We start from the raw sequence: 12,014 nt of genomic DNA, 5'->3' as shown, positions 1-12,014 counted from the left end.
ATTCAGATAAGAGAAGAGCTGCTCTGATTAAAGGTAGAGAGGAGGGCCCAGATTCCTGCCCACTTGCCACCAAAAGATTGTGTGAAAACCACAGATCAACTCAAATCTCACTAAGCTCTCTGTCTGTCCTGCCTGTGGCTGGGCCTCTGCCGCACACCCAGCCCTTCCTCCTTGCTCAGCCCCAGCCTGACACTTCTCCCTCAGGCCTTGACACAGCTCTGTTCCCTCAACCTGCAGTCCTCCAGGAGAGTCTGTTCCCCAGAACTCTCACTTTTCCTTCAAGACTCTACTAACATATCATTTCCTCTGAAGCCTTCTCTATAAATTACAATATTGTGATATTCATTAAATGCACCAGGTAAAATCTCACTTCTAATCTTTAATAAAGTGAATCTATTTAAATTAGGAACTCTAAATTACAACTATCTTAAAATAATTACTTTAAAGAAACAGTTTTAAATTTTACAAGTAGTCTGCCACAGTCATTGCAATGAGGAGCATAGGAAGGAGCCTGGCCGCACGCCTGAAGGTATGGATGAGAACTTGCGGACCACTGGTGTGGCTCAGTGGATTAAGGATCGTCCCACGGACTGAGAGGTCCTGTTCCATTCCTGGTCAGGGCACATGCCTGGTTTATGGGCTTGATCCCCAGTGGGGGGCGTGGAGGAGGCAGCTGATCGATGTTTCTCTCTCACATCAAGTTTCTATCTCTCTCTCCCTTCCTCCTTTTCTCTAAAAATATAATCAAATATATTTTTTAAAAACTTGTGCCCTGCTCCATAAACCTGGCTAAGAATCAAGCTGAAGGAGGATTCCAAACAAGCGGGTCTCAATCTCTTCTCTTGTGCTCGCCTGGTTCACGCTCTGTGCTAAAGCTAACTTCAGCCCAGGCAGTCATCTGATTTCACTTCTGTCACACTGTCCCTCCTTTCCTGAGCCATCCAGTTACTCTACAGTACTCAGGGCCGCAGCACCCATACCTCGTTACTGCTGGTAACGAGGCTTCTTGCTCTCTCTGGCTCCGATTTTCTCCCACCTTTTAATCTGTGACACTCCCAGAGTCTCCCCTGAGCACAAAGTTCAGCTCCTCAGCCCACACAAGCCATCAGAATCATCTGCAGCACCTCAGAAAATACAACCGGCTCCCACCCTTTATGGTCTGGAGCGGGGCCTCATCGTAGGCATTTTCAAAAAGCTTTCCAGGCCATGTGGTTGACAGGTACACCCAAGCATAAGAGCTGCAGGCTCACAAGGTGTCACATCCACACTTCCCAGCCAGCACTGTGGCCCTACGGCCCTCACCTCTCCCCAAACAGAACCAGACTCTGGCCTCCCTTTACTATGACACACACCCCTATGCTGTCTCCAGAATTGCAACCTATCCAGTCTCAGGAAGCCAGCCTGGCCAGGCCCTCGCCCACAGAAATTATGCCACTTTGAAAGGCCTCTGCCAGACGGCCCCTCCCCAAACACTTGAGCTCCCTACTGCCAGCACCACCAAGTTCCAAGGCCTCTGCCATCTGGGTCCTCACTGCTTCCAGCAAGCACCCACCAAGCAGAGCTGCTTCTGGAGCCTGCACTGTGTACACACCCCACATGCACACAGGCACCAGCCCAAGCCCACCCCGAGCTTTGCCTCCTGCTGTTCACTCAATCTGAAATGCCTTCCCATCTGCCTTCCACTCCCGAAACTATTCCCTGTCCTTCGAGGTCCAGCTTAAATCCTGTTTCTCCCTGTCACCTTTGTCTCTCACTTAGACTAAGTTCTTGGTGGCAAGAAACATGGCATTTCACACCCATCATTTTGACTCTAGAGACCATGTGTTGGGTATTTTCCAGACTGACAGTGATCTCGAATCTTCTGCTCTACTGTCATGAAACTGCCTTAGACGTGATGCTCATGGTTCTACATCAACTGGACTGCCTCTCATAAAGCAGCATAAAACTCATTTCCCTGCTCACGTTTCCCAAATTTCTGGATCCAGGACAGCTCTGGGTATCAAAAAGGCATTCAGGGAGAACTGTTTTCAAATAAAAACATGACTTTCTAGCCTGTCAGTAGTCCTTTATTGGTAGGACTATCGGGGGTTGAGGTGAAAAAGAGTAACTTCAGGTCTCATGATTTATTCACCTCAGAGTCTTCAAGAGTTTACGAAACAACACATTCGAGTCTAAACCTCCAGGGCCTCCAACGAGTGCAGGGCAGGTACCAACACATAGCTGTTTACATCCCTTGGCTTGGGAACTGCAGGCGATTTCCAAACCCTGGGAAAGTGATCACACCCCAGCCTCCTCGTGCACTGTAAGAGCAGAAAAATGACCCATTTACTATAAGTCATGCATTAACTGCCTACTGAGGAAGGAAGTGCTCTATATTTTTACTTGCATGTAACTGAGACTATCAAGTTCTTCTGTATGAATTTGATCACATTTAAACAAGAGCATTACCAGACGATTTTTGGTCCTTAATTTCCATGTGTCATGTTTACAGAACCAATGTGCAGAGCTTCAGGATTACAGACTAAAAAGAAATGGTCCCTTTCCTCAAAGAGCAATTTGGGCAATTATTTTAACACAGCTTTACAAACACAAAAAACCTTAGAAGCCCACAAAGACTTCCTCCCAGCCAACCAAACTGGGGTCCTCCCAGGTCCCTGTTGTACTCATCCCAGCAGCTTTAGGTCTTAGAATTTACTTCTGTAGCCCTGGATAGGAAGGTAAGGTGTTGTCATAGAAACAGCTTCATGAGGCTCCAAAATCAGACAAGTGTGGGACTGAATTCAGGAGGATGCATGTGAGTCAACTGGACCCCTCTGAGCCTCTGCTTGCTGTCTGTGAAACGCCTACCGCTCAGGGCTGTTGTGAGGGTGCAGTGAGGTAATGGAAGCACCTGGAATGGCTAAGTGAGGCAGTGAAAATAAAGTGGTTTGAATGTGGCACAGGTGGCAGCAAATACCAGCTGGGCACTGACTGTGTAGCCTGGGGCAGGTTGCTGAACCCCTCTGAGCCTCGGTTTTTGTGTATCAAAAAAAGAAATGGTGACAGGCCTTGCAGGATCATGATGACAATTCAAGTAAATGAAATACTGTACATAAAGCAGCACAGAGCCTAACACACAGGAGACATTCTAAAACCATCAGGCTCACATACACACCCACATGTTTGGTTTTCATGGATAAGCTAACATCATTACTGGAGGAAAACAACTTTTTCTCCAAACTCTAAACACCAAAGAATATGAAATCAATCTGAATTGTTGGAAGGGGAAGGAGTGACTTCCATTAACACCAGCGGCCATCCCTAATTACCCTGTGGGAGTTTGCTCAGCGCCCAACACCACTCCCCCAGCCCTTTCCAAGCTGCTTATCTAAAAAGCCTTGACAGTGAACATCTAGCTTGATGTGTGGGGATGAATTGGATTTTCAAAAAATCCTAGATTTACTGCCTCTTCAAAGGACACTGACGTCTTACATTCCTTTCATTAAGGAAAACATCCCAAGTAACCCACAGTCCAAATTATAATCACGTAAGAATAGGAACCACGTTTCCAAGTGCCATGCCACCATCTTCTGAGCAATACTCAGAAGCATGTCTGAGGCAAAAAGGAACTGCTGGCGCTGACCCTTACACACCTTCTCATTCAGTCCTCTGAACCAGGGTTCCCAAATCTGGTCCTTAGACCAGCAGCATCATTAACATCTGGAAATTGGTTGAAAATGCACACTCTCAGGCCTCACCCCAGACCTACAGAATAAGAAAATCTAGGGGTGGAGCCCAGTGATGTGTCTAACAGGCTCTCTGGGTAATTCTGATGTGTGCCAGAGTCTGTGAAACACCACTATTCTGCTGCCAAGTGGTTATTATTAGCCCCACTTTAGAGATGAGGAAACCGAAGCTCAGCGATTAAAATGCTCAAAGCCCCGCAGCCAGGAGGCCAGTAAGTACCCAGATTCCAAAGCTATTTGTTTCATGGCCTTTGTAGCCAAACTGTCTGTACCATTTGGTGCTCTCAGCTACTGAGCCACCAGGATGCAATGATGACATTGCCTTAAGGGGATGGGAGTGAGAGGAAGGATGAATCCTGTACTCAGTAGTGATTAATTATAGATGCTTTAAATCCACATCAGACATCAGCCTGCTTTTCCCTGCTCCATTTATCAGTCGGGTTGTTATGAAGAGAAAAGGGGAATACCCATTATACTGTGGAGCTTTCCACAGGAGTTGGTGGAATAGGAGGTTAGGAACCAAGGTTTGAGAATCACAGATCTGGGTTTGACTCCTGGCTATGCCAGTTCCTCTAAAGTTACCTAACCTCTCGAAGCATTTAGAGGGCTGTAGCCTAAATGGATTTCCCTTGGGCAGTCTATGGGGAACTGTGTGTACCTGTGGAATACTCAGCCTTAGCGTGCACACCTGAGACCACAGATGCAGAGGGTCCTTTTAGTTGTGACCCAACTTACTCTGGATAAGGGCAGGGACGATTCACATTCCATTATTTGTAAAGTTACCTGCTGTTTGCTTTCATTATTTTTGCTACACTCATTTCATTTGTATTTAAATGTTTTAGGCAACCTCAGAACAAATGTACAAGTGAAGATGTGGTAAAATGAATTGCTTGACATCCATTACTTCATACATATCAAGCATAACAATAAAACAAAAGGAAAAAACCCATATATTTAAAGTTTTGTTTGCTTTAGTGATTTTTTCTTGATACTTGCCTAACATGCATGTGCTCTAAAACAGTTAATAGGGAAATCATTCGAGATGATGGTTAGCTTTGTTTAATGTCGTATGAAATTTTCACAAACAAGCTAAGCCTAATGGTTAAAAACACATGTATTAAGTTCATGTAAGTGGAATAAAATTTTTATGAGTGAACTTTTCAACTACTACTTTACAGCTTTTTATGTAAATTAATCTTTTGGTTTTGAAATTTCTCTAAAGGACACTGTACATTTTTGGAAATTCATTCCTTATTCCCCTTTAGCAGCTAATGGGCTTTACCAAGTCTAAATACAAAGTTTATCCACTTGAAACCTATATGATCCTATGAACCACTGTCACCCCAATAAGTTAAATACGTAAATAAATAAATACAAAGTTTATCATAACAACACAATAGTACTAATATAACTACTACTGTTTCCAACTATATCCCATACTCTCCCCCCACCCTCCTGGGGGAAAAAAAAGGTATTGGTTTTTCTTTCCAGAGATGGGGAGATCGACTAGAAAAAAGTAATGTGTTCCATTCCATTTAAAATTTTAGTATATGACATTTTCTAATTTCAGAAGCCACAATGTTCTTGGCCCATCATGACATTGGGTAGTATTAATTGCCAAGTGTTGTGCTTCCAAATCATTTTTGTTTTTAAAAATTTATTGATAGTCCTATAACCTGCTTTAAACTTTGATCCTTTATTCTATCTGTCAGATACACAGGATTACCTTTTTTAGCCTTCTGTCTTGTCACCAACCATTCCTACTTGGTGACTATGTACTTGGGAAAAAGGCCACATGACCTTTCTGTTTCTACTCAGTGTCTAAGGATATCCTGCTTCCTTTGCTTGTATCCCACAAACTATCTCCTTCATACTATTTACTGCAGCAAATCTCTCCTTAGTTGATGAGCTTGTGTTACCTCTCCCTGTGAATTCTACCTATCCTGAATGTCTGTCATCATTTGCCTTTAAAATCCTTCCTCTTTCTCTTTTCTTTATTTCTTAAAAGGTTTAAATATGTTTTTGTTGATTTTAGAGAAAGGAAGGGAGAGGGAGAGATTGATGTCAGAGAGAAAAATCAGTAGGCTGCCTCCCACACATGCCCTCCACTGAGGATCAAGCTGAAATCAAACCAGCCACCTTTTGGCTCGTGGAACAATGCTCAACCAACCCAGCCACACTGGCCAGGGCTTAATCTCTTCTTTAAATAATGAGGCTAAGTTATACCCAAAGCTCATCCTACAGACTCTCTCAAGTACCTTGAAAAACACCAAACAAAAATACCATTTTAAAAGAGGTGTATTTTTTTTATTTTAGAATATCAGCTCCTCCAGAGCAGGGACAATGTTTTCTTGTATGTTCTGTTGTACCCAGTATACTGTACATGCTCAATAAATATCGACAATGCAAGGGGGGAAGGGGGGAGTACCTAACCTCTCCTCTGAACCTCAGTTTTCCATTCATGAACCGGTGGTAACCCTGTTACACATCGATGTGAAGACAAAATAAAATTTTATGTGAGAGGAAAAAAACAAAGGCTGTTATAACAGCTTTGCATTTTAAGACATCAAAAATTTTAACTGCCTGACTGAAAAATAGGTATGGTCAAACAAGCCCATGGATGGATGCCACTGAATACACTCACTTAACTATATGCACTTATTTCACTGCTTTTATTTTCTACGTTTCTATATTTAGACACCTAGAACAAGCTACTTAAGACCAAAGAAAATTCTACAGATAAACTTACCAGAAAGCTTATCAATTTTCAAAAACTCATCACATGGACATAAACAGTCATTTCAACAATGCATTGTGCAAAAGTAAAATGTGCTTTCTCCCACCCTTACCAATCTTCATTACATCATTCTACAGTACTCAGTCCATTGTCAATTTGCAGTAGGGCTTTAAGCAAGTCTCTTCATTCCCATGAGAATGAGTTTTTCAAATGAGGTAACAGGTATAAGAATATTTTTAAATTCAGCAGACCTGTTCAAATTCCAGCACCATCTCTTTCTGGGTGTGTGACCTTGAGCACATGACTCAAGCCCCTGGGTCTCAGTTTCCTTATTTGCAAAAGGGGTGGGGGTATACCCACATGGCTAACATATGACTGCTGGACAAACAGCAGTGGTTTTTGCAAGAACAAGACAGAACAGTGGAACTTATCGTAAAAGCAACAAAGGTTGTCCCCCTGCCTCCAGGACCATTGATTCACACCCCAGACCTTTATGAGCACCTGCTGCGCATGCATGTCTCAGACTGAGATGTGTGCTGGAGAAGTAAAGAAAGGACAACCAGTGGTATCGAAGATGTCACAGTGTCACAAGAGCCCCAGATATACAAACAATGTGGTAAGTGCTCCAACAGATTATTTGGGGGGTGAGACTTAGAGAATAGAGTTAGAGGGGCCCAAACACTGATGGAGTTGGCTGGCAAAGGCTCGACAGAAGTTTGTTTAAACCGAAGACATGAGTTGAAAGTTCAGCAGAATACAGAAAGTAGGACTGAATGATTTCTTATATCCTCCCTACTTTCAAATTCCCAAATCCAAGCCCTTTGATTTCTCCAAGGCTCAGAGTCATCAGTACTCATATCATAAAATGACAACTGCCATGGTCATCCACACCCCACCAATCCTATGGGGAACAATAACAGTTGCCAATAGCCTTAGAATACTTTAATGTGTTTCCCAAGAGTATAACAGTGACAATCCCACACATAAAAATCTCTTAGCATGTTAGTCCACAACGAATTGAAAGTTGTCACTCCTCCTAAGAAGAAGGAGGGAGGAAAGGGGAACGAAGGGAGGAGGAGAAGAAAAAAAAGAGGAGGAAGAGGAAGCTGCCACCATCTACCCTTTACGTTCAGGAAAAGGTAAGCCATTAAAACAAATCAGAGTCCCAAAAACTTCTCAAATGCTTTTGCAGGACTAATCAGAATCCTAACTCTCAGGATTCTCTCAATCCATACCTTATTATGGAAGACATAAAGAGGCAACTGTTTCTACAGAGAATGTCTACAAAGGATGGGTCATTTTTCAAGACTGCATACACTGTGCTACGTAGGTATCACTACTTGAAAGTTTTATATTTCTTCACACCTCACAAAGGTACTTGGCACAACACACCTTGCTGGGTGAGAGTTCTCCACAGAACACCCTATCTGCCAAGCTCAAGGTTCAGAAAGGCAAGAAGCTTGTGTAAACCAGATGAGATCAGTACATCCCACAGGACAGCCCAAACTTGCTCCTGGTCCAGGGGCTTGAGGGATGCAGTCCTGAATCATGCCCTACAGTCATTTGCACTTTACCAAATGCTTTAATAGCCAGTATCTCGTTCAATGCTTACAAAAGAATAGCCCAGTGAGACTGATAAGGATGACTAGCCTAATATTAAAACTAAAGAAACAAATAAGCTTCTAAAATGTAAAAATAAAAATACAGATAAATAAAAGATGAGAAAATTTTGGTTTCTCCAACACAATCACTTGTTTCAAACACAAAGGAACAAGTACTACTCAGAAATAAACTGTAGTCTCTTTTGATGTTTAAATACAAATGAAAACATAATTATCAGTGCAACTCAATCAGTGCTGTGCAGGATTCAGTGTATGTTTTTGTCAGCACCTATCATCTGGTATCTAGAGCTACAAGATGCACATGTAATTGGGGGTGAAGGGGTAGTAGAGCGAGAGGAGGACACGGATATTAAAATTCACCTTTTAAAATCATTTTAACCCCCTATTCCAATCCCTTCTTTACAAGGTATATTCTGGAGGTGGAAATAAAGAAACCATACTTCTCATCTCTTCCTGACCATTTTCTTGTGTGAATGTTAAAAATAAAAGAGGAGGGAGATACTTCTGGCAGGTTTGGCTCAGTAGGTTGGGCATCCTCCTGTAAATCAAAAGGATGCATGGCCAGATTTCAGGCTCCATCCCCAGTAGGAAGCATGCAGGAGGCAGCCATGGATCTCTCTCCCTCACATTGTTTCTCTCTCTCTCCCCCTCTCCCTTCCTCTCCCTCTAAAAATCAATAAAAAAAATCTTTGAAAAAAATCTAAAATGTCATGGAGAGAGCTCTGGAGAAGTAGCTTCTAGTTCCAGCACTGACATAGAATCGCTGTGTGACCTTGAGCAAATCACAGCATCTCTGGGCCTCAGTTTTCCCCATCTGAACCCCAAAGATGGTTAAGCCCCATCCTCTCTTCAAGCACAGACTTCAGATGCATCCCCAGTGCATCAAACCCTGAGCGGAGGAATGGCCTTTCACAGGACCCTGCTGGGGTTTCTGGGGACAGCAAATTGCCCCTTCCGCAAAACCACTTGGCCAACTCCTGGGATGCAAAAAAAAACCAACAAAACCCTGCAGGCAAGGACTCTTCTAGGAGGGACCAGCTTCTCCCAACACTGTTGGCTTCTAGGGAGCTGCCCCACTGGGAAAGAAAGAAAGGGTCTCTTCCCCCGAAGACTGACGGGAAGAGTCGGGCCCCCATGCACTCATTCACCCACCCGGATCAGCCGAGCAGGACTGCGGGGAAGGGTCTCTGCCATCCCACGCGGAACAAAAGGCAGCTGGAGCCTGGCTCTGCCGCCCCCGTCCCCGCTGTGCTGTGGGGGTGGGGTGGGGAGGGAGAACCTGGTCCCTCAGGACGGGAAGGGGGGGCCCGTTCCTGCCCGAAGGAGAGTGGGGTCGGGCCGGGATCCTGGACACAGAGAACCCCTCCCCCGATTCCTGGAGGGATGGGGTCTGGACTCTGCACCCGGGCGGGAGGGAGATCAGGCTCGGCTCGGGAGAAAGGGGGCGCCTGGCCCCGAGGGGCGGAAAGTGCTCTGGGGAGAACGGGCCGGGCTCTTACAAGCTGAGAGGTAGCGGGTGAGGACCAAGAGGGGCTCCCGGATCTAGTAGGATAAAGGGGCGCTCCAGACTCCGGGATATAAAATGAAGAGCTCCCAGATAGGAAATGTTGAGAGTGTGCGCTCGTGTCGGGGAGAAGGGGGGGTCCTTGCAGCGGAAAGAGGGATCCAGATTGGGAGGGGGCCATGCTCGAGCCTGTGGGGCGGGGTCTGGTTGGAAAAAAGGAGGTCCCGCCAGAGGGGTAGACCCAGCTGGGGCAGCGGGGGTGCATGCTTGGGGGGCTGACTCCCGGGGAGCCGACTCTGGGGGAGCCTGTGTTCTGGGGGCGTCCGCCCCCTGGGGGATGGGGACGGTCCGCGCTCTGGGGCCCCGCTCCGGTCCCCGACCCCGGCTCACCTCCGCTCCTTCGGGCCGGCCAGGGTGCGCGGCTACGGCCGCTAATAGCGCTGGGAAGGCGGGAGCAACCGGAGCCCGCGGAGCCGCCGCCGGCGCCACAACCCCGTCCAGCTCTGTTTGACACCCACACACCAGCCAACATGGCGGCCGGGAGGGGGCGCGCCGGCTGCGTGCGCGCGCGCGCGCGCCGGCCCCGCCCCATCGCCCAGGCCCCGCCCGCGCCTACCGGCCCCGCCCCCTGCAGCCTCCACCCCACCTTCCCACGACCCCACGCAGACAGCCCAGCAGTCCCACAGCTCCCCAGAACCCACGCGGGAATTCCCTAAACAACGCCCCAACCCCTTCTCACGCACCCCGATGATCCCAATCGCCACACATCCCCTGGCAAATTCGTACCCCAATCCGTGCTCTTAGTAGCCTTCATTCAGATCTAGAAATTCCCTTCACGTCATGTACATCCGCAACTCCCCACACAGCTGACCACCCTCCCTCACACACACACCGCTGCACCCTAAGCTACAACTTGCTTCTTACCCTTGGAATCAACATGATTGGGATAGAGGCTTCTTGGGAGATGGCGCCTGGAAGGGGCGAGGTGGCTGCTTGGGGCGCTAGTCAGCTTGGTTTCTTAAGCCAGGTGCTGGGGTCAAAGTGTTCACTTTGTGAAAATTCACTGATGTACAGTTTAGATGTGTGCACTTTAATGTATGTGCATTTTACTTCAATAAAACGCACTCGAAAATTACTATTTTTTTTATCCTCACCTGAGGACATTTTTCCATATTTTTATTCAGACAGAGCAGGAGGGAGAGGAAGAGAGAAACATCAACGTGAAAGGGACACATGGAGTAGTTGCCACCCGCACGACCCAACCAGGGCCGGGGACAAACTGCAACCGAAGCACATGCCCTTAGCAGGAACTGAACCTCGGTCTCTCTGGACCGCAGGCTGACATTCTAACCACGGAGCCAAACCAGCCAGGGTTCAAAAATTATTCTGAGAGGGGATGCATAGGCTGTTAGGCTGCTAAAGGGGTGGTGGCACTAAAATGGTGGGACCTCTTGGCTCACCGGAGCCCTGATTGAGGAGTTATTAGACACTCTTGGTGCAGCCTTGACACTCCACACGCCTCACACTCTCAAAGGAGTGACAAGAACTGCCTCTTCCCTTTGGTTCACAGCACCTATGAGCCACCAGCTGTATTCCCAGCATGGTACTTGGTCCAGAAGGAGGCAAAGACAAAGCCAGAGAAGGGGCAGACCCTGGAGAGGTTCTCAGGACCTCACAGCTGACTAACCTGCACCAGTCAAGGTGGGCACTGCAGAGACCCCTCACAGCAGGGCCTGGGGGATGGATCAGGGCTTGCTTGATCGGCAGACAGTACCATCCCTGTTGCCCATCAACACTATACCAAACTTTGGTTTCAGGGAAGCTGTGTCCAGACCTTTTCACTCTGTCCTCATTCACTAAGGGAACTTAGGCAAGTCGCTGCACTTCTCTGAGCTTCATATTCCTCCTCTCTATGAAGGAGCCAGGTGGACCAAGGCATTCCTTCTGTTCTCACAGGCTGGGATCTAGACTGGGCTTCCCCTCTCCAGCAAAAAATACAGGAGGGAGGAGAGAGGGGAGGGAAGGAGAGGGAAGAGAGCAAGAGAGAAATGAACACATTTGCAAACCCACATGGGCATTTTTCCTTTGAAAAGTTCCACACTGGTTCTAGATACTAGAAACTCGACCCGACAGTTTGCTAACAGTTTGCTGCCCTCGGGTACTCCATGCCCCTCCCACTGCTCAGTGTCCCTTCTCCGCTAGGAGAGTGAATTAAGCCTTCTGTTGCCTGCCCTACGGCAGGAACCCAAGCTCCCTGTCCCAGAGACGGCCCTCAACCAGTCCAATACTCCTTGTAGACCGCAGCTCTTTGCTGGGCTTTCCTGGGCCTTCCAGGAGAGCAGAACTGTACATGAAATCGTGGCCCCTAGCCTCAAAATTTTGCAATTTCAAGTGAATTAAGCTAACACATAGTGGGTACCCGGTGT

General features: G+C 46.8%; 1 protein-coding gene across 4 annotated transcripts in view; it reads right to left on the bottom strand.

The window, feature by feature from the left end:
* EPN2 (epsin 2) overlaps positions 1-10,072 on the bottom strand; it is an 88,867-nt gene extending 78,795 nt beyond the window's left edge. The window contains exon 1 of one of the 4 annotated variants that reach the window (XM_036278379.1): positions 9,979-10,072. The gene's annotated coding sequence lies outside the window, so the exon portion shown is untranslated. The remainder of the gene's footprint in view (positions 1-9,978) is intronic. The other 3 variants (XM_036278377.1, XM_036278376.1, XM_036278378.1) reach the window with 3 other exon arrangements.
* Positions 10,073-12,014: the final 1,942 nt, after the last annotated feature.

The sequence above is a fragment of the Molossus molossus genome, unplaced genomic scaffold (assembly GCF_014108415.1).
Source record: "Molossus molossus isolate mMolMol1 unplaced genomic scaffold, mMolMol1.p scaffold_m16_p_27, whole genome shotgun sequence".
NCBI classification, from domain to species: Eukaryota; Metazoa; Chordata; class Mammalia; order Chiroptera; family Molossidae; genus Molossus; species Molossus molossus.
This window is presented reverse-complemented; position numbering and strand designations above follow the sequence as displayed.